The sequence below is a fragment of the Vigna unguiculata genome, unplaced genomic scaffold, assembly GCF_037176805.1.
Source record: "Vigna unguiculata cultivar grain cowpea cultivar isolate G323 ecotype 2 unplaced genomic scaffold, ASM3717680v1 ptg000216l, whole genome shotgun sequence".
Taxonomy (NCBI): Eukaryota; Viridiplantae; Streptophyta; class Magnoliopsida; order Fabales; family Fabaceae; genus Vigna; species Vigna unguiculata.
In genome coordinates this window covers 87,501-114,102 of record NW_028196853.1, presented here as the reverse complement: position 1 = coordinate 114,102, position 26,602 = coordinate 87,501, and the positions used below count along the sequence as shown (strand labels likewise).

Sequence of the window (26,602 nt, the reverse complement as noted above, 5' to 3'; positions counted from 1 at the left end):
AAAAATTTGAATTTCATTTGAATATTCTATTCATATTAATATGATATGAATAGAATATTCAAATGAAATACTATAAATCTATTTATACGTCGTCTAGTATTTAATAATATAGAATATCTATCTGTATCTCTATATAGATAAATATAATTTTTTATTAATAGGAACTTACTTTTTTAAGAAAAAAGTAAATCAAAATATTCGATAGAATGATAATTTCAATTCAATTATATAGATATATAGAAAAAAACCATATATAATAATAGAAATGTAATAATAGAAATGGGAATTCTTGATAAAAATGAATAGTAATAGAAAATATTTTATTTGGGAGACAATATCTATTATCTAAATTTCTTTTTCATTATCCCTATATCCCTATATAGAATATCAGGCCCATCTCTGTATAAATAGAATCGCATATCAAGTACAATGAAAACGCGGATATAGTCGAATGGTAAAATTTCTCTTTGCCAAGGAGAAGACGCGGGTTCGATTCCCGCTATCCGCCCTATGTATTTAATAGTCATAGTATGAAAAATGCCATAGAATTTACTGCGTATAATGCCCTTCTTCTTGAAACCTTGTTTTTTTATCAAATTCAAAAAGTTGCGGAGACGGGATTTGAACCCGTAACCTCAAGGTTATGAGCCTTGCGAGCTACCAAGTTGCTCTACTCCGCGATAAAGAAAAGAATTGATAACTAATGAACAAAAACAAAGATGGAATGCGTCCCTTTACCATATCTATATAAATAGAATAAACCATTTATACATAACGGTAAAGGGACCCTCCTATGATCGCTGATAATAAAATGAAAAAAATGAAGATAATTGGAAATCCTTACCAACTGGATCTTGTTGCACCCGGCAAGAAACATGCATGAACCATTTCCCGAAGTATGTGTCCAGATAATCCAAAGTCTCGATAATTAGCTCTCGGTCTTCCGGTCGAAAAACAACGTCGATGAAGACGTATAGGTGCACTATTACGCGGTAGTGATTCTAATTTTCCATGAATTTCCCATTTCTCACTTAACGACGGAACTTTGCTTATTTCTTTTTTTGAGGATCGGCGAATCAAATGATATTTCTGTTCCAATTTTTGTCTCTTCTTTTCCCTCTGAATAACACTTTTCCTTGCCATAATGGTTAATTTGCTATTAGCATCAATGATAGAAGTCGGATCCTAGATGTATAAGTGGCTTCTCTTCCCTATAGAAGGAAATGAGATTCTTGCCAGATATATATAATAAAGAATTCAATTAACCGAATTTGCCCGATGTAGAGGCAATTAAGAAGGCTGCATAAGTAAATATATAACCTACGGAAAAGTGGGCTAGTCCAACCAATCTTGCTTGCACAATGGAAAGAGCCACTGGTTTATCTCTCCATCGAATCAAATTAGCCAAAGGTGTACGTTCATGAGCCCATGCCAAAGTTTCAATCAATTCCTGCCAATATCCGCGCCAAGAAATTAAGAACATAAATCCAGTAGCCCAAACAAGATGTCCAAACAAGAACATCCATGCCCAGACTGATAAACTATTCATACCAAAAGGGTTATATCCATTGATAAGTTGTGAAGAGTTCAACCATAGATAATCTCTTAACCATCCCATCAAATAGGTAGAAGATTCATTAAACTGTGAAATATTACCCTGCCATAGTGTAATGTGTTTCCAATGCCAATAAAAAGTAACCCATCCAATGGTATTTAACATCCAGAAAACTGCCAAATAAAATGCGTCCCAAGCGGAAATATCACAAGTTCCGCCTCGTCCCGGGCCATCACAAGGAAAACTATAACCAAAATCTTTTTTATCAGGCATTAACTTAGAACCACGCGCATCCAAAGCACCTTTTACTAAAATCAAAGTAGTTGTATGTAAACCAAGAGCAATAGCATGATGAACCAAGAAGTCTCCAGGCCCTATTGTTAAGAATAGAGAATTACTATTCTCATTTACAGCGTTTAACCAACCAGGCAACCATATGCTTCGTCCCGCATTGAACGCCGGACTGTTCGTTGAAGATAAAAGTATATCGAACCCATAGGAAGTTTTACCATGAGCAGATTGTATCCATTGGGCAAATATAGGTTCAATCAAAATTTGTTTCTCCGGAGTACCAAAAGCAAGCATGACATCGTTATGGACATAAAGTCCCAGAGTATGGAACCCCAGAAAGAGGCTAGCCCAACTTAAGTGGGATATGATAGCTTCTTTATGGTCTAACATTCTTGCCAAGACATTATCTTGATTCTGCTCTGGATTATAATCTCTAATAAAAAAGATAGCTCCATGAGCAAAAGCCCCTGTCATAATGAAGCCTGCTATATATTGATGATGAGTATATAAGGCAGCTTGAGTAGTAAAGTCTTGCGCTATAAACGCATAAGCAGGTAAAGAGTACATGTGTTGTGCTACCAAGGAAGTAATAACCCCTAAAGAGGCTAGAGCAAGACCTAATTGAAAATGAATTGAATTATTGATTGTATCATAAAGACCCTTATGCCCACGCCCCAATCTACCCCCCGGAGGAGTATGTGCTTCTAAAAGATCTTTAATACTGTGACCAATCCCGAAATTAGTTCTATACATATGGCCAGCAACTAGAAAAATAAACGCAATAGCCAAATGATGGTGTGCAATATCAGTTAACCATAAACTTTGAGTTTGCGGATGAAATCCTCCGAGAAGTGTTAGAATAGCAGTTCCTGCTCCTTGAGGGGTACCAAATATATGATTATTGGAATCTGGGTTTTGAGCATAAAGATTCCACTGACCTGTAAAAAATGGACCTAATCCCTCGGGGTGCGGCAAGATATCTAATAAATTGTTCCATCGAACGGATTCCCCCCTGGACCCCGGAATAGCAACATGAACTAAATGCCCTGTCCAAGCCAAGGAACTTACTCCGAATAGTCCTGACAAATGATGATTGAGGCGGGATTCGGCATTTTTAAACCACGAAACACTCGGTTTCCATTTTGGTTGTAGGTGTAACCAACCTGCTATTAAAGATATAATAGAAAGTATTAATAGAAAAATAGCTCCAGTATAAAGATCCCCATTAGTACGTAAACCGATTGTATACCACCACTGATAAACACCAGAATAGGCTATATTAACAGGACCTAGAGCACCCCCTCGAGTAAAAGCTTCTACAGCTGGTTGACCAAAATGAGGATCCCAAATTGCATGAGCAATAGGTCTTACATGTAAAGGATCCTGTACCCATGTCTCAAAATTACCTTGCCAAGCTACATGAAAGAGATTCCCGGAAGTCCACAGAAAAATGATTGCTAATTGCCCGAAATGAGAAGCAAAAATATTCTGATAAAGACGTTCCTCAGTAATATCATCATGACTTTCGAAGTCATGTGCGGTAGCAATACCAAACCAAATACGACGAGTAGTGGGGTCTTGAGCTAAGCCTTGACTAAAGCTTGGAAATCTTAATGCCATAATGATTTTCAAATCCTCCTAGCTATTATCCTACTGCAATAATTCTTGCTAAGAAGAATGCCCATGTTGTGGCAATTCCACCTAGAAGGTAATGTGTTACTCCTACAGCACGTCCTTGTACAATGCTCAAGGCTCTGGGCTGAGTAGCAGGAGCAACTTTTAATTTATTATGAGCCCAAACAATGGATTCAATAAGTTCTTGCCAATAACCACGCCCGCTGAATAGAAACATTAAACTAAAAGCCCATACAAAATGTGCACCCAAGAAAAAAAGACCATATGCAGATAATGAAGAACCATAAGACTGAATTACCTGGGATGCCTGCGCCCATAAGAAATCACGAAGCCACCCATTAATGGTAATGGAACTCTGCGCAAAATTTCCTCCTGTGATATGAGTTACTATCCCTTGATCACTTATACTACCCCAAACATCTGACTGCATTTTCCAACTGAAATGGAATATAACTACGGAAATTGAATTGTACATCCAAAATAGTCCTAAGAAGACATGATCCCAAGCGGATACTTGGCATGTCCCCCCTCTTCCAGGTCCATCACAAGGGAAACGAAAACCTAGATTTGCTTTATCCGGTATCAATCGTGAACTACGAGCAAATAGAACACCCTTTAAGAGTATCAATACTGTTACATGAATTGTAAATGCATGAATATGATGGACCAAAAAATCCGCAGTTCCTAAAGGAATAGGTAACAAAGCAACTTTACCGCCCACTGCTACTAAATTTTCACCTCCCCAAGTCAAACTGGTACTTGTTGCTGCACCTGGGGCTGTTGTGCCAGGTGCTAAAGCGTGGGTATTTTGTATCCATTGAGCAAAGATCGGCTGTAATTGTATAGCAGTATCTGAAAACATATCTTGAGGGCGCCCTAATGCGCTCATGGTATCATTATGAATATACAAACCAAAACTGTGAAAACCTAAAAAGATACATACCCAGTTAAGATGTGATATGATTGAATCACGATGTCTAAGGACACGATCTAATAGATCGTTGTATCGAATAGTCGGATCATAATCTCTTACCATAAAAATCGCTGCATGCGCAGCAGCACCGACTATGAGAAATCCACCAATCCACATGTGATGTGTAAACAATGACAGTTGTGTACCATAGTCAGTAGCTAGGTATGGATAAGGAGGCATAGAATACATATGGTGAGCTACAACAATGGTCAAAGAGCCTAACATAGCTAGATTAATAGATAATTGAGCATGCCATGACGTTGTTAGAATCTCATATATACCTTTATGACCCTGGCCTGTAAATGGACCTTTATGTGCCTCTAAAATGTCTTTTATATTGTGACCAATACCCCAGTTGGTCCTATACATGTGACCCGCTATCAAGAAAAGAATTGCAATAGCTAAATGATGGTGTATAATATCGGTCAGCCATAAACCTCCAGTTACTGGATCTAATCCTCCACGAAAAGTAAGAAATTCTCCGTATTTTGACCAATTCAAGGTAAAAAATGGGGTTGCTCCCTCGGAAAAACTCGGATAAAGTTGAGCCAAAAGATCCCGATTTAGGATAAATTCATGAGGAAGTGGTATCTCTTTGGGATCTACTGCAGCATTTAGAAATTGGTTAATCGGTAAAGATACATGTATTTGATGTCCTGCCCAAGAAAGAGACCCCAACCCTAGGAGCCCTGTCAAATGGTGATTCAACATAGATTCTACATCTTGGAACCAAGCCAATTTTGGAGCAGCTTTGTGATAATGAAACCAACCAGCAAAAAGCATTAAGGCTGCAAAGACCAATGCACCAATTGCAGTACAATAGAGTTGTAATTCATTAGTTATTCCAGATGCTCTCCAAATCTGAAAAAAACCAGAGGTTATTTGTATTCCTCGGAACCCCCCCCCTACATCACCATTCAATATTTCTTGACCCACTATTGGCCAAACCACCTGAGCACTAGGCCTAATGTGAGTAGGATCACTTAACCATGCCTCATAATTGGAAAAACGAGCACCATGAAAATACATGCCACTCAGCCAAAGAAAGATGATAGAGAGTTGGCCAAAATGCGCACTAAAAACTTTTCGGGAAATCTCCTCTAAATCATTAGTATGGCTATCAAAATCATGAGCGTCAGCATGTAGGTTCCAGATCCAAGTAGTAGTATCTGGTCCCTTAGCTATTGTTCTTGAGAAATGACCAGGTTTTGCCCATTCCTCAAAAGAAGTTTTTATAGGATCCCTATCTACCAAAATTTTAACTTCTGGTTCCGGTGAACGAATAATCATTGAGTCCTCCTCTTTCCAGACAACACATACAAAGAGACCTGCCAACATAAAACAGAATTAGTGAACTTATTAGAGATGTTTCTATTGAGTTTTGTTCTCTCCTATCTCTCATGTATTGGATATCTTAGTAAATTTCATTTCTTTAGTTTTTCACTAGAACAATTATGATCTCGAAGTCAATTCGGGGCAAGTGTTCGAATCTATTATGACATAAGAGTGAGGCGCTCAACGGACCTATTTTAATCTTCTAAGACCTTTTTGGGAACTCTGAATGGAAGTTCAATAATTTTTCGTGCAGCCTAATCAAATGTATTCAGATTTTATTCTAATTCTATTCCTTAGATTTTATTTTTTTTTTTAGATAAAGTATAAGTATGTACTCTATTTCAAATTGAGCAGGCATTAGCATTCATTATTAGGCAATATACCTATATTTTATTTCTTTTTTTGAAGGTCTCTTTTCTTAATTTGATTGAATATTAGTTTAAATAACAGAAAAAAGGAGAAAATTATCTACTGTATCCACATCTCGTTTATTTCTATGAAATACTAGACAAAATCGAACAAAATTAGAAGGGATATATTTAAATTATGTGATTGGTCGTTCCTATAGAAATGATTTTTGAATTTGATAGGGACAAGAAACAAGAATTTATAACAATATATATTTATCTATCTATATCTTTATATAGATAGATAAATATATAAGAAAAAAAAGAAACAGAGTGTTCTTATTCAAAACGCCCTGTGATCTTCAACCAATTCTGTGCTGCAATATAATTACCGGGGGTGAGAGCTATAGCTTGTTTCCAATATTCAGCGGCTTGATTAAACCAAGACTCCGCAACTTCTGAGTCTCCCTGCCGAATGGCCTGTTCTCCTCGGTCGAAATAGGTGAGTCAATTCCTTTCCTTAGAACCGTACTTGAGAATTTCCTGACTCATACGGCTCAGTAGTCAATTCTTTTTTTGTTCTATTATCTTGAAGTTAACTAAAAGAAAAAAAGAAATTATTAATATGAGTTTCAAACTTTCATTTTTACTAATAAATAAAGAATTTCAAAGAATTTCATCTTTTTTTTTAGTTTTATCTTTTCTCCTACCTTCAGAAAAGGGAATCAAGCATTGGCATTAACGCCCTAATTCTAATTTTCTGAAAGGTAACTATCTCGATTTTATATATCATATACAAAAATATATGATAGATTCATTTCTATAGAATCTTGGTAAAAGTTTTTTCTTTCTTATCTTATAAGTTCTTATAAGTAAAGAGAAAATACTTTCTATCTTTGGGATTTGATACTACACCGCTGCTCAAAATACCAGGGGATCCTTTTTATTACATAAGTGGATTCCTGACTTCTTTATTTATCATGAGATAAGGAAGCAGTTTTTATTATATCGATTGAAAACCGTGTTAATTGATCCTTACGATGCTTCCTTTATCAATTAGATCTTTTATCCATAGAAAAAGAGGGTATCTAGACATATCGATTTCTTCATATTTTTACTTCTATGAAGTTTCTTTGCTACAGCTGATAAAAATCGTTGTTTTGAACGATATATATATGTAGAAAGCCTTTCTTATTTATAATTATTTATATTTCTATATTTCTTATATTAAAATTTGTGGATTTGCTTGTTCTTTTCTTTTTTCTTTCTATAGTGGAGATAGTCGCACGTAATGACAGATCACGGCCATATTATTAAAAGCTTGGGGTAAAAATGGGTTTCGTTCGAGCGCCCGAAAATAATATTCCAAAGCTTTAGTATGTTCTCCGTTACTTGTGTGAATAAGGCCTATGTTATAAAGTATATAACTTCGATCATAGGGATCAATTTCCAGTCGCATAGCCTCATAATAATTCTGTAAAGCTTCTGCATAATTTCCTTCAGATTGAGCTGACATCCGTTACGGTCGTCATTCGGTTCAAAGAATCTCCGCTCCAGAACTGTACGTGAGATTTTCATCTCATACGGCTCCCCCCTTATGTGTGTAATGAGAAAAATCCATCAAATCAAAAAATATTCCAGTATTCTCATTCTCAACTGAACAGAGCTAGTGTTTTTACAATAAATCTCTAGCCAACCTTCCTGTCAAAAATTATTTCTTAACATTAAGTATGTAGGTACTTGATAAAAAAAAATAAGAACTTCAACAATTTCTTTGTCCTCTACGCTGCTTAATTTCCTGGAATTAGTCACCTCAATAATCTTCGATGGTTCTATGGGTATCCAAAATATGAACGAGATGGATATTTATTGTCCCAACCATTCCTGTTAGTCCCAATCTCGATAAGCCATGGATATAGATAGATACAAAGTTTTCGTGTCCTTGATTCCCAAGCGTAGTGCTTCTTTCCCAATGTTGCCTATCAGTACTAGTAATTTGGGGTTGACCTAACCCCATAAGTATAGGTATAACCTTTCGCTTAATACTAGAAACCTAAAATTCAAGCATATAAGGCTTCATTAATCGAGGATACACGACAGAAGGAATTAATCCTTTTATTTACAAATTTCACCTTCAACACGCGTGGGGTTTTTCCATTCCATTTTTTTTTGACCGAAATCGGTCAAAAAAAATGGAATCAAATCACACCATCTCTGTAATAAGTGAATGCCCTTTTTTCTCCTGAAGTTGTCGGAATTATTCGTAATAAGATATTGGCTACAATTGAAAAGGTCTTATCTATAAAATTTTCATTTATCCGAGATCTAGGCATAGGTAGAAATCCATTCTATAATTTAATTAATCATGGTGTGAGAAATCAATCCCACAAATAAAGGAATTGTATAATTATAATACAGTGCGAAATAACGTAAAAATGAACTCATCAATCAAATTTGTTTATCCTAAGACCTTGTAGGAGGTTTTTTTTTAATTTTACTTTGTATTTTTATAGTTTGAATAGGTTTTATGCATTTATGAAAAATAGGATTGATTCACTATTCAACATTCAACCGGTTTCTGGGCATCATTATATAGGAGAGATGGCCGAGTGGTTCAAGGCGTAGCATTGGAACTGCTATGTAGGCTTTTTGTTTACCGGGGGTTCGAATCCCTCTCTTTCCGAATCTTTACCAAATTCATCAATATTACTCATCCCAATGCATACCATTATTTCATATTTCAAATTTGTTTGTTGATATGGACAACTTTATATTCCTCATTTTTCGGTAATACAAAAAATAGTGGATAACGGGTGGGCAAGGAATAAAAATTTTCGCATATCCATGTCTATGATATATGAATAGCAGAAAATCCTTGTAAAAAAAACTCTTGTTATTTTAGTTAAGTTTAAGTTTGACGAGAATAATATTCTACAACCAGTAATTCATTTATTTTCAAACCAACCCATTTATTATCTATTATTTGATTAATTAAACCTTTATATTGGAAAGGGTGAACAGTCAAATGATTTGGCAATTTCTCATGGGGGGCTGAATCAAAATAATTTTGAATAAGAGTTTTAGATTTTTGTTCATCCTTTGCTGTAATAATATCTTGAGGTTTACAACGATAACTTGGTATATCCACTATACGACCATTAACTAAAACATGTCTATGGTTTATAAATTGGCGGGCTTGAGGAATAGTCGCAGCCATACCCAATCGAAAAAGTATGTTATCCAAGCGCATTTCAAGTAGTTGTAATAAAACCTGACCAGTTGATCCTTTAGCTTTTCCGGAGATACGAACGTATTTAAGCAATTGTCGTTCTGTAAGACCATAATGAAAACGCAATTTTTGTTTTTCTTCTAAACGAATACGATATTGAGATTTTTTACTGAAGCGCAATTGATTTCGAAATTCGTTTTTGACTGTTGGCCTTTTACTAGTAAGTCCTGGTAAATATCCTAGACGACGTATTTTTTTGAAACGAGGTCCTCTGTAACGTGACATAAAAACTCCTTTTTTAAAATGAAAAATCTTATAAATCGAAATGAAAACTAAACGAAATGAAAAATATTATAGAATTCTAAATGAAGCGAAATCTACTAAAGTTTTATAGTACAAAGAAGAATTAGATGAATTTTATCAATATCCGAATTTATTGTATATAAAAGAATACAAAAAAGTAGGTTAATTTCTTGATTTCTTCCGCAGAGATCGAACTCTCCCAATTTTTTATTTCTAAAAAAGATATTATCAATTATGTAAAAAACAAATAGAGAAAAGCCGGTTATCGGATTCGAACCGATGACCATCGCATTACAAATGCGATGCTCTAACCTCTGAGCTAAACCGGCTAATGTAAACGAAATATACATATGCAGAAGAATTGAATGGGATCTTAGTTATCAATTTTTAGTTATTTATAACAAAATTCAAATTAATACAAACATCAAAAATAGAGAAAGAAAATATAGAAAATCAAACCCAATTTTTATTATTTCTATTATTTATTTTATCTGATAACATAAAGTGCAAGATAATAATTAATATTATATTAATATAATTTATTTAATATAATTTATTTCGATCTACTATTCTAGATATATATTATTAAATTGATTTCTTTCAAAAAGATTATTTATTAGTACTTAAAGTAAATTTGAATAAATATAAATTTTAGTAAATATTTATTAAGGAATTCCATATTTCTAAGTAAATGTCTAATTCTATATTATATTCAATTAAAAGAATGGTTTTTTTTAGCCACTAGATTCGTTTTAGTTATATAAATTGTATATGAATAAATGGATTGTTTATTTTCTTTTTTTTTTTAAGCAAAAACAAAAAAAAAAAAAGAATCGACCATTCGAGTATTCTAAATTGTATGAAAAAAGAAGATAAGTAGGTACATAGAAGATAAGTAGATATGTGGTCTATATCTGTGTATATTGAATTGTTAATATATAGATATTAGAATTAGTTCTGATTCAAACAAATAAAGGTATCCAATATAGATGAAATAAAATCTATAAAATTGGAGAAAGGGGTTTTTAATATTTAATAAAATAATATGTATTTAATGAATTCAAAAGTTCCCGCATAATTCTCATAATAGAAATGAAAAAAAAAGCATTCTATTATAATCAGATTCAAATAAAAAAAAAGATGGGGATATGGCGAAATTGGTAGACGCTACGGACTTAATTGGATTGAGTTTTGGTATGGAAACTTACCAAGTAATAATTTTCAAATTCAGAGAAACCCTGGAATTCACAATGGGCAATCCTGAGCCAAATCCTGTTTTCTGAAAACAAATAAAAATTCAGAAAGTGATAATAAAAAAGGGATAGGTGCAGAGACTCTATGGAAGCTGTTCTAACAAACGAAATTGACGACTTTTTTTATTGCATTAGTAAAAGAATCCTTTCACCAAAATTACAGGAATGGATCAAAGATAAACATTTAGAAACATATATATATACTGAAATACTCTTTCAATTTGTTACTTTTTATTTTATTATTGAAGATCTATTTGTGATAAAAATATTCACAAATGAAAAATGTGAATCAAATCAATTCGAAGTTGAAGAAAAGATGGAATATTTATTGATGAAATTATTCACTTCATCATAATCGGCTAAAACCCTTGAAGAACTGATAAATCAGATGAGAATAAAGATAGAGTCCTATTCTACATGTCAATACCGACAACAATGAAATTGAAAGTAAGAGGAAAATCCGTCGACTTAAGAAATCATGAGGGTTCAAGTCCCTCTATCCCCAAAAATACTTTTTCATTTTCTAATTTTTTTCCTATATCCTCTCTATCTTGAAGTCCTTATTTATGTGTTTTATTCGATTTATTATTTCCCAACGAAATTGGAATTTTTATTTTCATCAATTTCCTATCTATCATAATTTTCTTATCTATCATAATGACAAGGGACGAGTTTTGGAATAGATATAAATATATATGTGAAACACATAGAATTTTTTTTAATCAGAAATGTATAAATTAATATCTTATTTTTTAGCAAGGAATTTTCATATGCGTAATTAACGATTAACAATAAAAAATAATTATTACTGCGGAAACTCACTTACAAACTTTTTTTTTACTTAGTTGATATAGATTCATTAACATAGATTTTAAAAATCTTTTAAAATCAAAGTATTAAGCTTCAAGAATGGTCGGGATAGCTCAGTTGGTAGAGCAGAGGACTGAAAATCCTCGTGTCACCAGTTCAAATCTGGTTCCTGACACAAGATTCATTTGTATGAGTATCTATCCCCCATATTCATTTTAATGAATATGGGGGATAGATACTCATACAAATTTGTGTTCTTCTAGATTCTGATACATAACATATTTCTTTGATCTATTTAGGTATCTGTAGATATACTTTTCCTAGATGATTAAAGAATAGATGCAATTTTTTATTAGGTATATTCGCTTATCTATAGTATCTATATATATATAGATATAGATATAGATAATGAATTCTTTATCTATTTTTTTCCTTTTTTTTCTGCGATACAAAAAAAGGTTTCTATTTCCATAATATTCGAGTGGTTTAATTAGTTGGTTAAAAGACCTAAAAGTCGAAGTTCTGGGGTGGAGTGAGAATATTAAGAATTCATCTGAGAAGGATTACCAAAATAGAATCGAGCCCTTTTCTTTGTGTTTTTTTTTTCGTGGCCGTATAATTGATGGTGATGTGCACGTTATATAGTTTATTATAAAGATAAAGAATTAGTTTATTATAAAGATAAAGAATTTTTGCAGTTCATCCTATTTCTTTTATTGGCTTGGCTGATAAGAACTCAGTATTGTTTTTGTTTTAGAATCTTAAGAAACTCCTATCCATCCTATTTTAAACCCTATAATTATTCATTCTATTATTTCTGAATTTTGTGATTTCTCACATAATAATATCTGAATGCAACTTCCATTACTCTGCCTGATTTAATGTCAATCAATTATTTTGTCTGATCTATAACAGAATGTACTTATATTCTTTGACTGGGGTTGCAGAAGTTTGGATTAGTTTATTATTTTTATCATTTAGTGAGCATCTTGTATTTCATAAAAATTTGGAGCAATATAATCTTTACGCAAAGGCCATCCTATCCAATTTTCGGGCATTAAAATACGTCTTAGACGCGGATGACTATCATAAGAGATTCCCAACATATCATAAGATTCCTTTTCTTGAAAATCCGCACTTTTCCAAACCCAAAAAATCGAAGGAATTCTGGGATTTTTTCTTGATACAAATATTTTTATGCATACCTCTTCGGGTTGATTTATACCATACTCTATTCTTGTAAAATGATATACACTAGCTAAGAGTCCTCCGGGTGCTACATCATAGGCACATTGAGAACGTAGATAATTGTAACCATATACATATAAAATGACAGCAATGGAATGCCAATCCTCGGGCTTTATTTGTAAAGTCTCTATTCCTAGGTAATCGAAACCCAAGGATCTATGAATTAGTCCATGTTTGACTAGCCAAGAAGACAAACGACCTTGCATTTTTTGCTTCTCCTAAATTTTTTTTATGAGTTTGGTATTAGTATTTTCTATTACGATGAAATTTTTAAAATACGATGAAATTTTTAAAAAAGGAATTGCTTTTTATTATTGTACTTTAAAAAAATGTGTCAGACGATATCTCTGAAGTAGATGGCGGTTGATAGAAAAATTCTTGACCATAATTGTCAGTATAAGTACTGTATCCAACATGAAACTTATGGTTGGTAGTAAAACATCTATTCTCTCGTTGAAAACTCATTGGATCTTCATATATTTCTCGAGATATTTTCTTACGAAGTTTTGTTATAGCATCTATAATGGCCTCCGGTTTAGGTGGACAGCCCGGCAAATATACATCTACAGGAATTAGCTTATCTACGCCTCGAACAGTACTATAAGAATCGGTACTAAACATCCCCCCCGTAATTGTACAGGCTCCCATAGCAATAACATATTTAGGTTCGGGCATTTGTTCATATAATCGAACTAAAGAAGGGGCCATTTTCATAGTTACAGTGCCCGCTGTTAAAATTAGGTCCGCCTGCCTAGGACTCGATCGTGGTACTAGTCCATAACGATCAAAATCGAATCGTGATCCTATTAATGAAGCAAATTCAATGAAGCAACAACTCGTACCATAAAGAAGCGGCCATAAACTGGATAATCTTGACCAATTTGAAAAATCATTTAATGTCGTTGAAATAACTGAATTTTGGGTTGTTTGATCAAGTAAGGGAAACTCAATGGAATTCATAATTGTCTCAATATTTTTTTTTCTAATTGTCTAAATAGTCAAGAATTAAGACCATTCTAATGCCCCCTTTCGCCATGCATAAACTGAACCAACAATTAGGATAAGCACGAATAAGAAAGCTTCTAAAAATACGGATACCCCTAATACATCGAAACTCATTGCCCATGGATAAAGAAAAACCGTTTCAACATCAAAAACAACAAAAATGAGAGCAAACATATAATAACGGATTCGAAATTGTAACCAAGCATCGCCTATTGGTTCTATTCCGGATTCATAACTAGAAAGTTTTTCCGGTCCCTTGCTAATGGGGGCTAAAATTCCAGAAATTAGAAATGCCAAAATAGGAATCAAACTTGATATTATTAGAAATGCCCAAAAAATATCATATTCGTAAAGAAGAAACATAAAAGTACTCCTCTGAATGTAGAAAATATACCAAATTCATTTTCATTTTTAGTCTAAAGTCTCCATTTTTTTAGACTAGCTGAATATACTAATATTAATATTATTCTATCGAATATGAATATGTTCGAATAGAAAGTTACAAATTGTTTTTTTTTTAGTAATAGTCTTAGTAATGAGATCTATTCGATCCAAAATAGTATTAATATTATTAGTATCTGTAGGAATATTAGGGCTATACGGACTCGAACCGTAGACCTTCTCGGTAAAACAGATCAAACTAATTATTATCTAAATGATTTAAATTGTTTTCAAAACCCAACATGCATTTTTTTTTGCATTGAGCTTTTTCATTAACTGATAAAAATATTAGTTAGTCCACCATCTTTTTTTTTTTTTACAGTAAAGAATAAAGAGATGATTCCCTATGCTCTTCTTTTTTATTTGTATAACAATCAAAGAGCACTACCAAAGTGTTTCAAAGAAGGATTATCTTGACGTAGGTCTGCTTCTGGCCTAGATCAACTTAAGTTAAATGGACTCTTTATCCACCTACTAAAATTAAAATAGAAGATAAGAAATGACACTTCATACACCTTAAAGTTCATAAAATAGGAAGAAAAGATAATCTTTTTTAGGTCCCTATACCCTTTATGTTTAGCATTGACGAGAAATGGGTATTCACCTTATCAATATCTCAAATCAATTATGGATTCGATTTTATGGCTAAACCCTTTGTCAGGCTAGTGTTCTCTTGTTTTGTTCCTTAAAATGGAGTAAGACACCGATTTCTTACTATAAGATAAACTTTTTTAATTACAAGATGAACTCCTCTGAAAAAAAGCATTGGCGCTCGTGTAAACGAGGTGCTCTACCTAACTGAGCTACAGCCCTTGTGTTTTTGATACATATTTTATCATAGTATGAAGATAATTGCTTGTCAAGATGAATATTACATGATCGAATCCCTTGAACGGGGGTTGGTATTGCTTATCAGTAATTTTACATTTATAATCAATTAATCTGATAGATGGGTACTCTTCTTTTTTTTTTTTTGAGGAGGAGTCCTAAATTACCTACTTAACTCAGTGGTTAGAGTATTGCTTTCATACGGCGGGAGTCATTGGTTCAAATCCAATAGTAGGTAAGGTATAGTTATAACTTATTAGATACCTTTGACTGTGGTATCTAATAAGCTTTTCTACTTACTTTTTTCTTCTGACTGTTTCTTTTTTCTTTTTATTGTTTTCGGATATTGGGACGCATCAATTTCAACTTGTTATGAAATAACATTGATAGCCTCTACTCGTGTTCTAGCTCGTCTAAGAGCTAGATTTGCCTCAATTGTTTGTCTCTTGCCTTCAGCCTTATTCAAATTAGTTTCTGCTATTTCAAGAGTTTGCTGTGCTTCTTGTGGATCAATGTCACTACCCTTTTCCGCATCATTTACTAAAACAGTTATCTCATTATTATTTATTCTAGCAAACCCCCCCATCAGAGCCATTGTTAACCATTGGTCTTTAAGACGTATTCTCAAAATACCTATATCGACAGCTGAGGCAATAGGCGCATGATTAGGTAATACTCCAATTTGTCCGCTATTAGTAGGTAAAATGATTTCCTTCACTTCTGAATCCCAAACAATTCGATTGGGGGTCAATACACAAAGATTTAAAGTCATTTCTTCAAATTGCTCTCCGTTTCTAAGTTCGTAGCCTTCGCAGTAGCTTCATCGATATTACCTACCAAATAAAAGGCTTGTTCAGGAAGACCGTCTAATTCTCCAGAAAGAATCAAATTAAACCCTCTAATTGTTTCTACTAGACCAACATATTTTCCAGCCGAACCGGTAAAAACTTCTGCTACGAAAAAAGGTTGTGATAAGAAACGCTCAATTTTTCGTGCTCTTGCTACGGTTAAGCGATCTTCTTCGGATAATTCGTCCAAGCCAAGGATAGCTATAATGTCTTGAAGTTCTTTGTAACGTTGTAAAGTTTGTTTAACTCGTTGCGCAGTCTCATAATGTTCTTCACCAACGATTCGAGGTTGGAGCATAGTTGAGGTTGAATCTAAAGGATCTACTGCTGGATAGATACCTTTGGCGGCTAATCCTCTTGATAGTACAGTAGTAGCATCTAAATGTGCAAATGTCGTAGCAGGAGCAGGGTCAGTTAAATCGTCGGCAGGTACATAAACTGCTTGAATAGAAGTTATGGACCCTTCTTTGGTAGAAGTGATTCTTTCTTGTAAAGAACCCATTTCAGTACTAAGAGTGGGTTGATAACCCACAGCAGAGGGCATTCGACCCAATAAGGCAGATACTTCAGATCCTGCTTGAACGAAGCGGAAGATATTGTCGATAAATAGAAGTACATCTTGCTCATTGACATCTCGAAAATATTCCGCCATAGTTAGGGCAGTTAAACCAACTCTCATACGAGCTCCGGGTGGTTCATTCATTTGACCATATACTAAAGCTACTTTGGATTCTGCAATATTTTGTTCATTAATTACTCCAGATTCTTTCATTTCCATATAAAGATCATTTCCCTCGCGAGTACGCTCACCTACTCCGCCAAATACAGATACACCTCCATGAGCTTTGGCAATGTTATTGATCAATTCCATAATAAGTACTGTTTTACCCACTCCAGCTCCACCGAAAAGTCCTATTTTTCCTCCACGACGATAAGGAGCTAAAAGATCTACTACTTTTATTCCTGTTTCAAAAATAGATAATTTTGTATCTAATTGTATAAAGGTAGGCGCAGATCTATGAATGGGAGATGTTGTACGAGTATCTACAGGACCTAAATTATCAATCGGCTCTCCAAGCACGTTGAAAATTCGTCCTAGAGTTGCTCCGCCTACTGGAACACTTAGGGGAGTTCCTGTGTCAATAACTTGCATTCCTCTCATTAGACCATCTGTAGCACTCATAGCTACAGCCCTAACTCGATTATTTCCTAATAATTGTTGTACTTCACAAGTCACATTAATTTGTTGACCAACAGTATCTCGACCCTTAACTACCAGAGCATTGTAAATATTAGGCATCTTCCCCGGGGGAAAGGCTACATCTAGTACCGGACCAATTATTTGGTCAATATGTCCCAGATTTTTTTTTTCAATCGAAGAAACTTCAGGACCGGAAGTAGGAGGATTTATTCGCATATCAAAAGCCAATTTTTTTTTCCGAAAAAGTTTTTAAATCAAAAAGAAATGTTCGATAAGAAAGCAAGTTGATCGGTTAATTCAAAAAGAAATAAGAAATGGGAGTTAGTACTCCATTTTTTTGGTACTATTCCATCAATCCTCTTTAACTGTTTACTTACTTATTCAAATTCAATTATTGAATTCTTAAGCTTACTGCAGTTATTTTGAAAATTTCAATTGGATAAAATCTTTCGAAAGTCTTTTCTTTTTTTCTATCATTCTAGAAAATATCATCTATATTCTGTATGGAATTCGAACCTGTACCTTAATTTAGAATTCATTTTTTTTATCATTGGCTTTCGTATTTCCTCAGTAGACAATTTTTTAGACTTACCCTCTGTTTCCCTATTTTTTGACCTCTTTTTTTATTTTCCGGGGAGAAAGCTGCCTATTTTTACATCTAGGATTTACATAGACAACATATATCACTGTCAAGATTAAGAATAAATTATTATTATTATTTAGATTAGATCTTTCGATTTCAAAATTAAAAAATAAGATCAAATTGAAAAAAAAAAAAGATTGGGTTGCGCCATACATAGAAAAGAGTATACAATAATGATGTATTTGACAAATCAAATACCATCGTTTAATTTAATAATAACATAACGAACCTTTGGGATTAATTGATAATAGTAGTTGATTTTTGTAAAAGATTTCATTAACTCCTAAGTCATATCGAGTAGACCTTATTGTTTCAAGAATTCTTAATTCAAGAGTTGTAGGGAGGGATTTATGTCACCACAAACAGAGACTAAAGCAAGTGTTGGGTTCAAAGCTGGTGTTAAAGATTATAAATTGAATTATTATACTCCTGAGTATGAAACCAAAGATACTGATATCTTGGCAGCATTTCGAGTAACTCCTCAACCTGGAGTTCCACCTGAAGAAGCAGGTGCTGCGGTAGCCGCCGAATCTTCTACTGGTACATGGACAACTGTGTGGACCGATGGGCTTACCAGTCTTGATCGTTACAAAGGACGATGCTATCACATCGAACCTGTTGCTGGGGAAGAAAATCAATATATTGCTTACGTAGCTTATCCTTTAGACCTTTTTGAAGAAGGTTCTGTTACTAACATGTTTACTTCTATTGTCGGTAATGTATTTGGGTTCAAGGCACTGCGTGCTCTACGTCTGGAGGATTTGCGAATCCCAACCGCTTATATTAAAACTTTCCAAGGTCCGCCTCACGGCATCCAAGTTGAGAGAGATAAATTGAACAAGTATGGTCGTCCCCTATTAGGATGTACTATTAAACCTAAATTGGGGTTATCCGCTAAGAATTATGGTAGAGCTGTTTATGAATGTCTTCGTGGGGGACTTGATTTTACCAAAGATGATGAAAATGTGAATTCCCAACCATTTATGCGTTGGAGAGACCGTTTCTTATTTTGTGCTGAAGCGATTTTTAAATCACAGGCTGAAACAGGTGAAATCAAAGGGCATTACTTGAATGCAACTGCGGGTACATGCGAAGAAATGATGAAAAGAGCTGTATTTGCCAGAGAATTAGGCGTTCCTATCGTAATGCATGATTATTTAACAGGGGGATTCACTGCAAATACTAGCTTGGCTCATTATTGCCGAGATAATGGTCTACTTCTTCATATACATCGTGCAATGCATGCAGTTATCGACAGACAAAAGAATCATGGTATGCACTTTCGTGTATTAGCTAAAGCATTACGTTTGTCTGGTGGAGATCATGTTCACTCCGGTACCGTAGTAGGTAAACTTGAAGGGGAAAGAGATATCACTTTAGGTTTTGTTGACTTACTGCGTGATGATTTTGTTGAAAAAGATCGAAGTCGTGGTATTTATTTCACTCAGGATTGGGTTTCTCTACCAGGTGTTCTGCCTGTTGCTTCGGGAGGTATTCACGTTTGGCATATGCCTGCTCTGACCGAAATCTTTGGAGATGATTCCGTACTTCAATTTGGCGGAGGAACTTTAGGACACCCTTGGGGAAATGCACCAGGTGCTGTAGCTAATCGAGTAGCTCTTGAAGCCTGTGTGAAGGCTCGAAATGAAGGACGTGATCTTGCTCGTGAAGGTAATGAAATTATCCGTGAGGCTAGCAAATGGAGTCCTGAATTAGCTGCTGCTTGCGAAGTATGGAAGGAGATCAAATTTGAATTCGAAGCAATGGATACTATTTGAATTCGAAGCAATGGATACTTTGGATTAATTGCAATTAAACTCGGCACAATCTTTTCCTAAAAGAAGGATTGAGCCGAATACAAAGATACTTAATTATTAAACAGATTTCTATCTTTCGTATTGGAATAGAAGCATAGTAAGTAGACGATATTTTACGAAAAAAGTGATTACAATTTATAAGGGAAACTGGCTATTGCCTTTTTCGATGTGAATTTCACATAATAGGGAAGTTGTTCCATTTCTATATGAAATTTGTATTTTCCTATTGATTTCTATATTTCTATAATTTTATACGTTTTTTTAGTTTAGAATATCATTTTAGAATAAAAAAAGATATATATATATTTAAATAATTTTTCTTATAAGTAATTCTAACATAATACTAATAATCGAATTAATAAGATTGAAAATCTTATTAATTCGATTGTATTTATTCGATTGTATTTTTTTTTCAATACTAATATTGACAACACTGTATCAAATAAATATAATCCGATCGTGAATAAATTGATCACCTTACTTACGTTAAATAGGCGTTATTACTTCATCAAATGGTAGGTTCATTGGTTTTCTTTCTGCGAGACAAACAAGAAAAACTTTGTTAATGAATAAGTAAGTGAATTGAAAGGTAAACACGAATATATATACGAAAATATTAGATCTATATATACCAATATATATATAGTCTTATATATATAATAATAATGGATAACTCTAACATAGTATTTCAAGAACATAGTATTTAAATAGGTGGTATATCTTTTTTTAGTTTTTTAGACAATTCAATTTTGTAATTTTATTTTTTTGATTGCGATTGGGTATAAATATCCACCTTATTTTTTAAATTGTAATGGGGTTGCTAACTCAATGGTAGAGTACTCGGCTTTTAAGAGCGACTCTATTTTTTACGCATTTCTATGAAGCAATGGGTTCGTCGATACTATCGGTAGAGCTTGTAAAACCACGACTGATCCAGAAAGGAATGACTGGAAAAAGTAGCATGTCGTATCAATGAAGAATTCTAAAAATATTTCATTCTTTTAGGATCCAGCTCAAATTTTTGTTTGAATTTTTGGCTCGTAACAAAAAAAATTCCGTTGGGTTTGATTAATAAAGGGATAGAACTTGGTGGTTCTAATTCTAATAGGGAAACAAAAAGCATCGAGCTTTCATTTATTTTTTATTTGGATCATTACCCCATCTAATTGTACGTTAAAAATAGGTTAGTGCTTGATGTGGGAAAAGCTTTTCTGGTGAATGGTTTATTTTTGTTATGAGTCCTAACTATATAGCTATTTTCCATTATCTTTTGGTATTTTGGGGTAGCGATAAATGTGTAAAAGAAAGAGTATATTGATAAAGATATTTTTTCCAAAATCAAAAGAGCGATTAGGTAAAAAAAAAATAAAGGATTCTTAATTAGCTCGTTATCCTAGAACAAAAATTAGGCAAAAAATCGATTAGAGAGAGTCCGTTAATGGGTTTTACTTCTCTAGGTATATATTTATACCTATAATTTTCTGTTTTGACCATATCGCACTATGTATCATTTGATAATCCAATGAATCTCTGATTCTTTGTTTGACCAAATAGACTTTTTTTTTTTTAATGGAGCAATATCAAGCATATTTAGAACTCCGTAGATCTCGATACCAGGACATCCTATACCCACTTTTTTTTCGGGAATCTATTTATGGACTAGCTTATGCTCATGAGTCCTTTTTTATAGAAAATGTCGATTATAACAATAAATTTAGTTTACTAATTGTAAAACGTTTAAGTACTCGAATGTATCAACAGACTCATTTCATTCTTTTTGTTAATGATTCTAAAAAAAATACTTTTGTGGGTTATAATTATCATTTTTTTTCTCAAATAATATTAGAAGGTTTTGGTATCGTCGTGGAGATTCTATTTTCTCTACAATTATTTAGCTCTTCCTTAAGGGGATTAGAAATCGTAAAATCTTATAAAAATTTTCAATCAATTCATTCGATCTTTCCCTTTTTCGAAGATCAACTGATATATTTAAATCATAAGTCAGATATACGAATACCCTATCCTATCCATCTGGAAATCTTGGTTCAAATCCTGCGATATTCGATAAAAGATGTCTCTTTCTTTCATTTAATAAGGTTGTTTTTTTATTACTATTATAATTGGAATAGTCTTTTTCCTCCAAAAAAATGGATTTTTACTTTTTTTTCAAAAAGGAATCGAAGAATTTTCTTGTTCCTATATAATTTATATGTATGGGAATATGAATCTATCTTTCTTTTTCTACGTAACAAATCCTCTCAGTTACAGTTAAAACATTTTCGCGTTTTTTTTGAGCGAATTTTTTTCTATGAAAAAATAAAACATCTTGTAGAAGTATCTACTAAGAATTGTTCATATACTTTCTTCTTCTTTAAGGATACTTTCATCCATTATGTTAGATATCAAGGAAAATCAATTCTGGTTTTAAAGAATACTCCTTTTTTGATAAATAAATGGAAATACTATTTTATATATTTATGGCAATGTCATTTTGATATTTGGGCTGGACTAGAAACGATCTATATAAACGAATTATCTCAGTATTCATTTCACTTTTTAGGCTATTTTTTAAGTATTCCACTAAATCTTTCAGTAGTACGAAGTCAAATGTTGCAAAATTCATTTCTTATTAAAATTGTTATAAAAAAACTTGATACAATAGTTCCCATTATTCCTCTAATGAGATCATTGGCTAAAACAAAATTTTGTAATGTAATGGGTCATCCTATTAGTAAGCCGGTTTGGGCCAATTTATCTGATTTTGATATTATTGACCGGTTTTTGCGCATATGCAGAAATTTTTCTCATTATTACAATGGATCTGCAAAAAAAAAGAGTTTCTATCAAATAAAATATATACTTCGGTTTTCTTGTATAAAAACTTTGGCTCGTAAGCATAAAAGTACTGTGCGCATTTATTTGAAAAAATTAAGTTCAGAAAAATTATTGCAAGAATTTTTTACAGAAGAAGATCTTTTTTCTTTGATTTTTCCAAGAACTTCTTTTACTTTGCGTAGGTTTTATAGAGGTCGTATTTGGTATTTGGATATTCTTTTAAGAAACGATTTCGTCAATTATTTATAATTGAAAATAGGTTATGTTATTTTTTAAATCGGTGTAAATTGATAAAACGAACTTCCTTCTTTTTATTCAATGAGGATAAAAAAATCATTTTTTTTAGTCTTCTATATCTATATATAGGATTTTGAAATGCTCATGTAGTCAGAGTCAAGATTCGGGGTTAATGAATTAAATATTATATTTCACTTTCTTAGAGTCTTTTGCTAGGCAAGTAATTAAGGTTTAGATGTATACATAGGGAAAGCCGTGTGCAATGAAAACTGCAAACACGGCTTGGGGAGGGATTTTTTCTTGTTTTATTCTATTGTTGAATTTTATTCAAGAATAAATTATCTACTTCATCCGACTAGTTCCGGGTTCAAGTCCCGGGCAACTCATTTTTGTAGATCGATGTTGTATTATATCTATATTTCTATTCTCTATTTCTATAAATAGAATGATATATAGAAAATAAACTTTTTTTATGAATCAATGAAATGGGATAAACAAGGTAAATTCGGATAAACCGAAATGAATAAGAACATACTAATGAATAAGAACATACTATGGATATTAGTATTGGTTGACACTGGTATATAAGTCATGTTATACTGTTGAATAACAAGTCCTCAAATTCTCGCATTATAGAGAATTTTTGTGCTTGGGAGTCCCTAATGATTAAATGAACCAAGATTTTACCATGACTGCAATTTTAGAGAGACGCGAGAGCGAAAGCCTATGGGGTCGCTTCTGTAATTGGATAACCAGCACCGAAAATCGTCTTTACATTGGATGGTTTGGTGTTTTGATGATTCCTACTTTATTGACTGCAACTTCTGTATTTATTATCGCTTTTATCGCTGCCCCTCCAGTAGATATTGATGGTATTCGTGAGCCTGTTTCTGGATCTCTACTTTATGGAAACAATATCATTTCTGGTGCGATTATTCCTACTTCTGCGGCTATAGGTTTGCATTTTTATCCGATCTGGGAAGCAGCTTCTGTTGATGAGTGGTTATACAACGGCGGTCCTTATGAACTAATTGTTCTACACTTCTTACTTGGTGTAGCTTGCTACATGGGTCGTGAGTGGGAACTTAGTTTTCGTCTGGGTATGCGTCCTTGGATTGCTGTTGCATATTCAGCTCCTGTTGCAGCCGCTACTGCTGTTTTCTTGATCTATCCTATTGGTCAAGGAAGCTTTTCGGATGGTATGCCTCTAGGAATTTCAGGTACTTTCAATTTTATGATTGTATTTCAGGCTGAGCATAATATTCTTATGCATCCATTTCACATGTTAGGTGTAGCTGGTGTATTCGGCGGCTCCCTATTCAGTGCTATGCATGGTTCCTTGGTAACTTCTAGTTTGATCAGGGAAACCACAGAAAATGAATCCGCTAATGAAGGTTACAGATTTGGTCAAGAGGAAGAAACTTATAATATTGTAGCTGCTCATGGTTATTTTGGCCGATTAATCTTCCAATATGCAAGTTTCAACAATTCTCGTTCTTTACATTTCTTCCTAGCTGCTTGGCCTGTAGTAGGTATTTGGTTTACCGCTTTAGGTATCAGCACTATGGCTTTCAACTTAAATGGTTTTAATTTCAACCAATCCGTAGTTGATAGTCAAGGTCGTGTAATAAATACCTGGGCTGATATTATTAACCGAGCTAACCTTGGTATGGAAGTAATGCATGAACGTAATGCTCATAATTTCCCTCTAGATCTTTTCCCTCTAGATCTAGCTGCGATGGAAGCTCCATCTGTTAATGGATAAAATTTTGATCTTAATTTAAAGTAGACGAGTTTTTGTTTAAAAATAAAGGAGCAATATCAACTTTGTTAATATTGCTCCTTTATATTGGATATTGGATTAGTAATCTTTTTTTAGATTTCTATAGATTTATACATACGTTTTTGATTGATTTAATGATTCCTTATCTTTTTTTTTTTCCTTTGTTAGAAAAAAAAGGATAATGAAAAGGTAGAATTTGAGATATAGATCATTTTTACTATAAGGGCGGATGTAGCCAAGTGGATCAAGGCAGTGGATTGTGAATCCACCATGCGCGGGTTCAATTCCCGTCGTTCGCCCATATCTATATATAGATAGATATAGATATTGTTTAGGTTTTCAAGTATAAATCTGAAATAAAGAAAAATGGCTACTTCTAAAACTTATAAGTACGAATTCTTCAAAATAATAATTATTACAAAAGATATATTTTTGAGATAAAATAGATACATTTATCTATTTCACAAAAAAAGAATATATCCATATCGTGGTTTCCTCTTATAATACCTCAGGTGCTAATGAAACTATTTAGTGAAATTTAACTGTCTCAATTCCCGGGCGATTGCGCAAAAGATTCGAGTTCCTTTTGGATTTCCTTCTTGATCAATTATAACTGCAGCATTATCATCATACTGAATTATTATACCGTTGCTACGTTTTAGTTGTTTACAAGTACGTACAATTACAGCTCTGATCACTTCAGATTTTTCTAAGTTCGTATTTGGTACTGCTTGTTTGATTACAGCAACAACAATGTCGCCAATATAAGCATATCGTCGATTACTAGCTCCTAGGATTCGAATACACATCAGTTCACGTGCTCCGCTGTTATCCGCTACATTCAAATGAGTTTTGAGGTTGAATCATATCATTTTTTTATTATTTCAATCTAAAAAAGGAAGTAAAAATATTTTGTGTTCAAAAAAAAAGGAACCTATTATTGCCCTTTTTTCTTTTCATTCTAAAGACCTATTTTCTTTGGTTCTCTTTTATTATCCTGAAATAATGAATTGAGTTCGTATCGGCATTTTGGATGATGCTATTGAAATAGCCTTTCTTGCTATATTTTCTGGTACTCCACCCATTTCATAAAGTATTTTCCCAGGTTTAACAACAGCTACCCAATATTCGGGAAATCCTTTTCCTGAACCCATACGTGTTTCAGTAGGTCTTACTGTAACCGGTTTGTCTGGAAAAATACGTACCCATATTTGTCCACCTCGGCGAACATTTCTTGACATTGCCCGCCGTCCCGCTTCTATTTGTCTAGATGTTATCCAAGCTGGCTCAAGTGCCTGAAGAGCATATCTTCCGAAGCAAATATTATTACCTCGATAGGATATTCCCTTCATTCTTCCTCTATGTTGTTTACGAAATCTGGTTCTTTGGGGGTTATAATTGATGGTTGTTTTTCAATTCCATCTTTATTACAGAACCGTACATGAGATTTTCACCTCATACGGCTCCTCGCGAATGATGTAATTCAAATATCTATATCTATATGGATATAGATTCTATCTAATCGATAAAATAATAGAAATAGTCATATGTTTAGTAAATAACGAAATCTCGGTATTTTTTGAGATTTCATACAATCTTCGAAATTTTTAGATCTTGTTTTCAATATCGATTCTTAGAATTGGCAAAAATATAAAAAAATTCAATAAAAGAAAAATTCTCGCGGGCGAATATTTACTCTTTTATTCTCAAATTCAGATGTAATGAAATTCAGATGTTAATGTAGGGTACAACTCCTAAAAAATGGATTGTTTTTAGGTTTCTTCCGCCATCCCACCTAAGAAATCATTAAGATTTGTTTTCTTTAAGATTTTTTTAATAAAATCTTAAGTCTTAAGTATTTGCAGGTTTCGTCGTTCCCATCGCCTCTCGATTAATGGTTAGGTTTTAATTCGACAATGGAGCCTTTCTCATAGCTAAAAATTAATAAAATTTTTTTAGAATAGAATATTCATTTCTTTTTTCGT

The 26,602-nt window shown here is 33.4% G+C and overlaps 4 non-coding genes across 4 annotated transcripts; 3 read left to right on the top strand and 1 right to left on the bottom strand.

The window, feature by feature from the left end:
* The first annotated feature begins 437 nt into the window (after positions 1–437).
* Positions 438–508, top strand: TRNAG-GCC (transfer RNA glycine (anticodon GCC)). The gene has a single exon. It is a non-coding gene; the product is annotated as a tRNA-Gly (tRNA).
* An 8,223-nt stretch (positions 509–8,731) lies between these two features.
* On the top strand, positions 8,732–8,819 carry TRNAS-GGA (transfer RNA serine (anticodon GGA)). The gene has a single exon. It is a non-coding gene; the product is annotated as a tRNA-Ser (tRNA).
* A 1,105-nt stretch (positions 8,820–9,924) lies between these two features.
* Positions 9,925–9,997, bottom strand: TRNAT-UGU (transfer RNA threonine (anticodon UGU)). Its single transcript has one exon. It is a non-coding gene; the product is annotated as a tRNA-Thr (tRNA).
* A 1,836-nt stretch (positions 9,998–11,833) lies between these two features.
* TRNAF-GAA (transfer RNA phenylalanine (anticodon GAA)) lies at positions 11,834–11,906 on the top strand. The gene has a single exon. It is a non-coding gene; the product is annotated as a tRNA-Phe (tRNA).
* Positions 11,907–26,602: the final 14,696 nt, after the last annotated feature.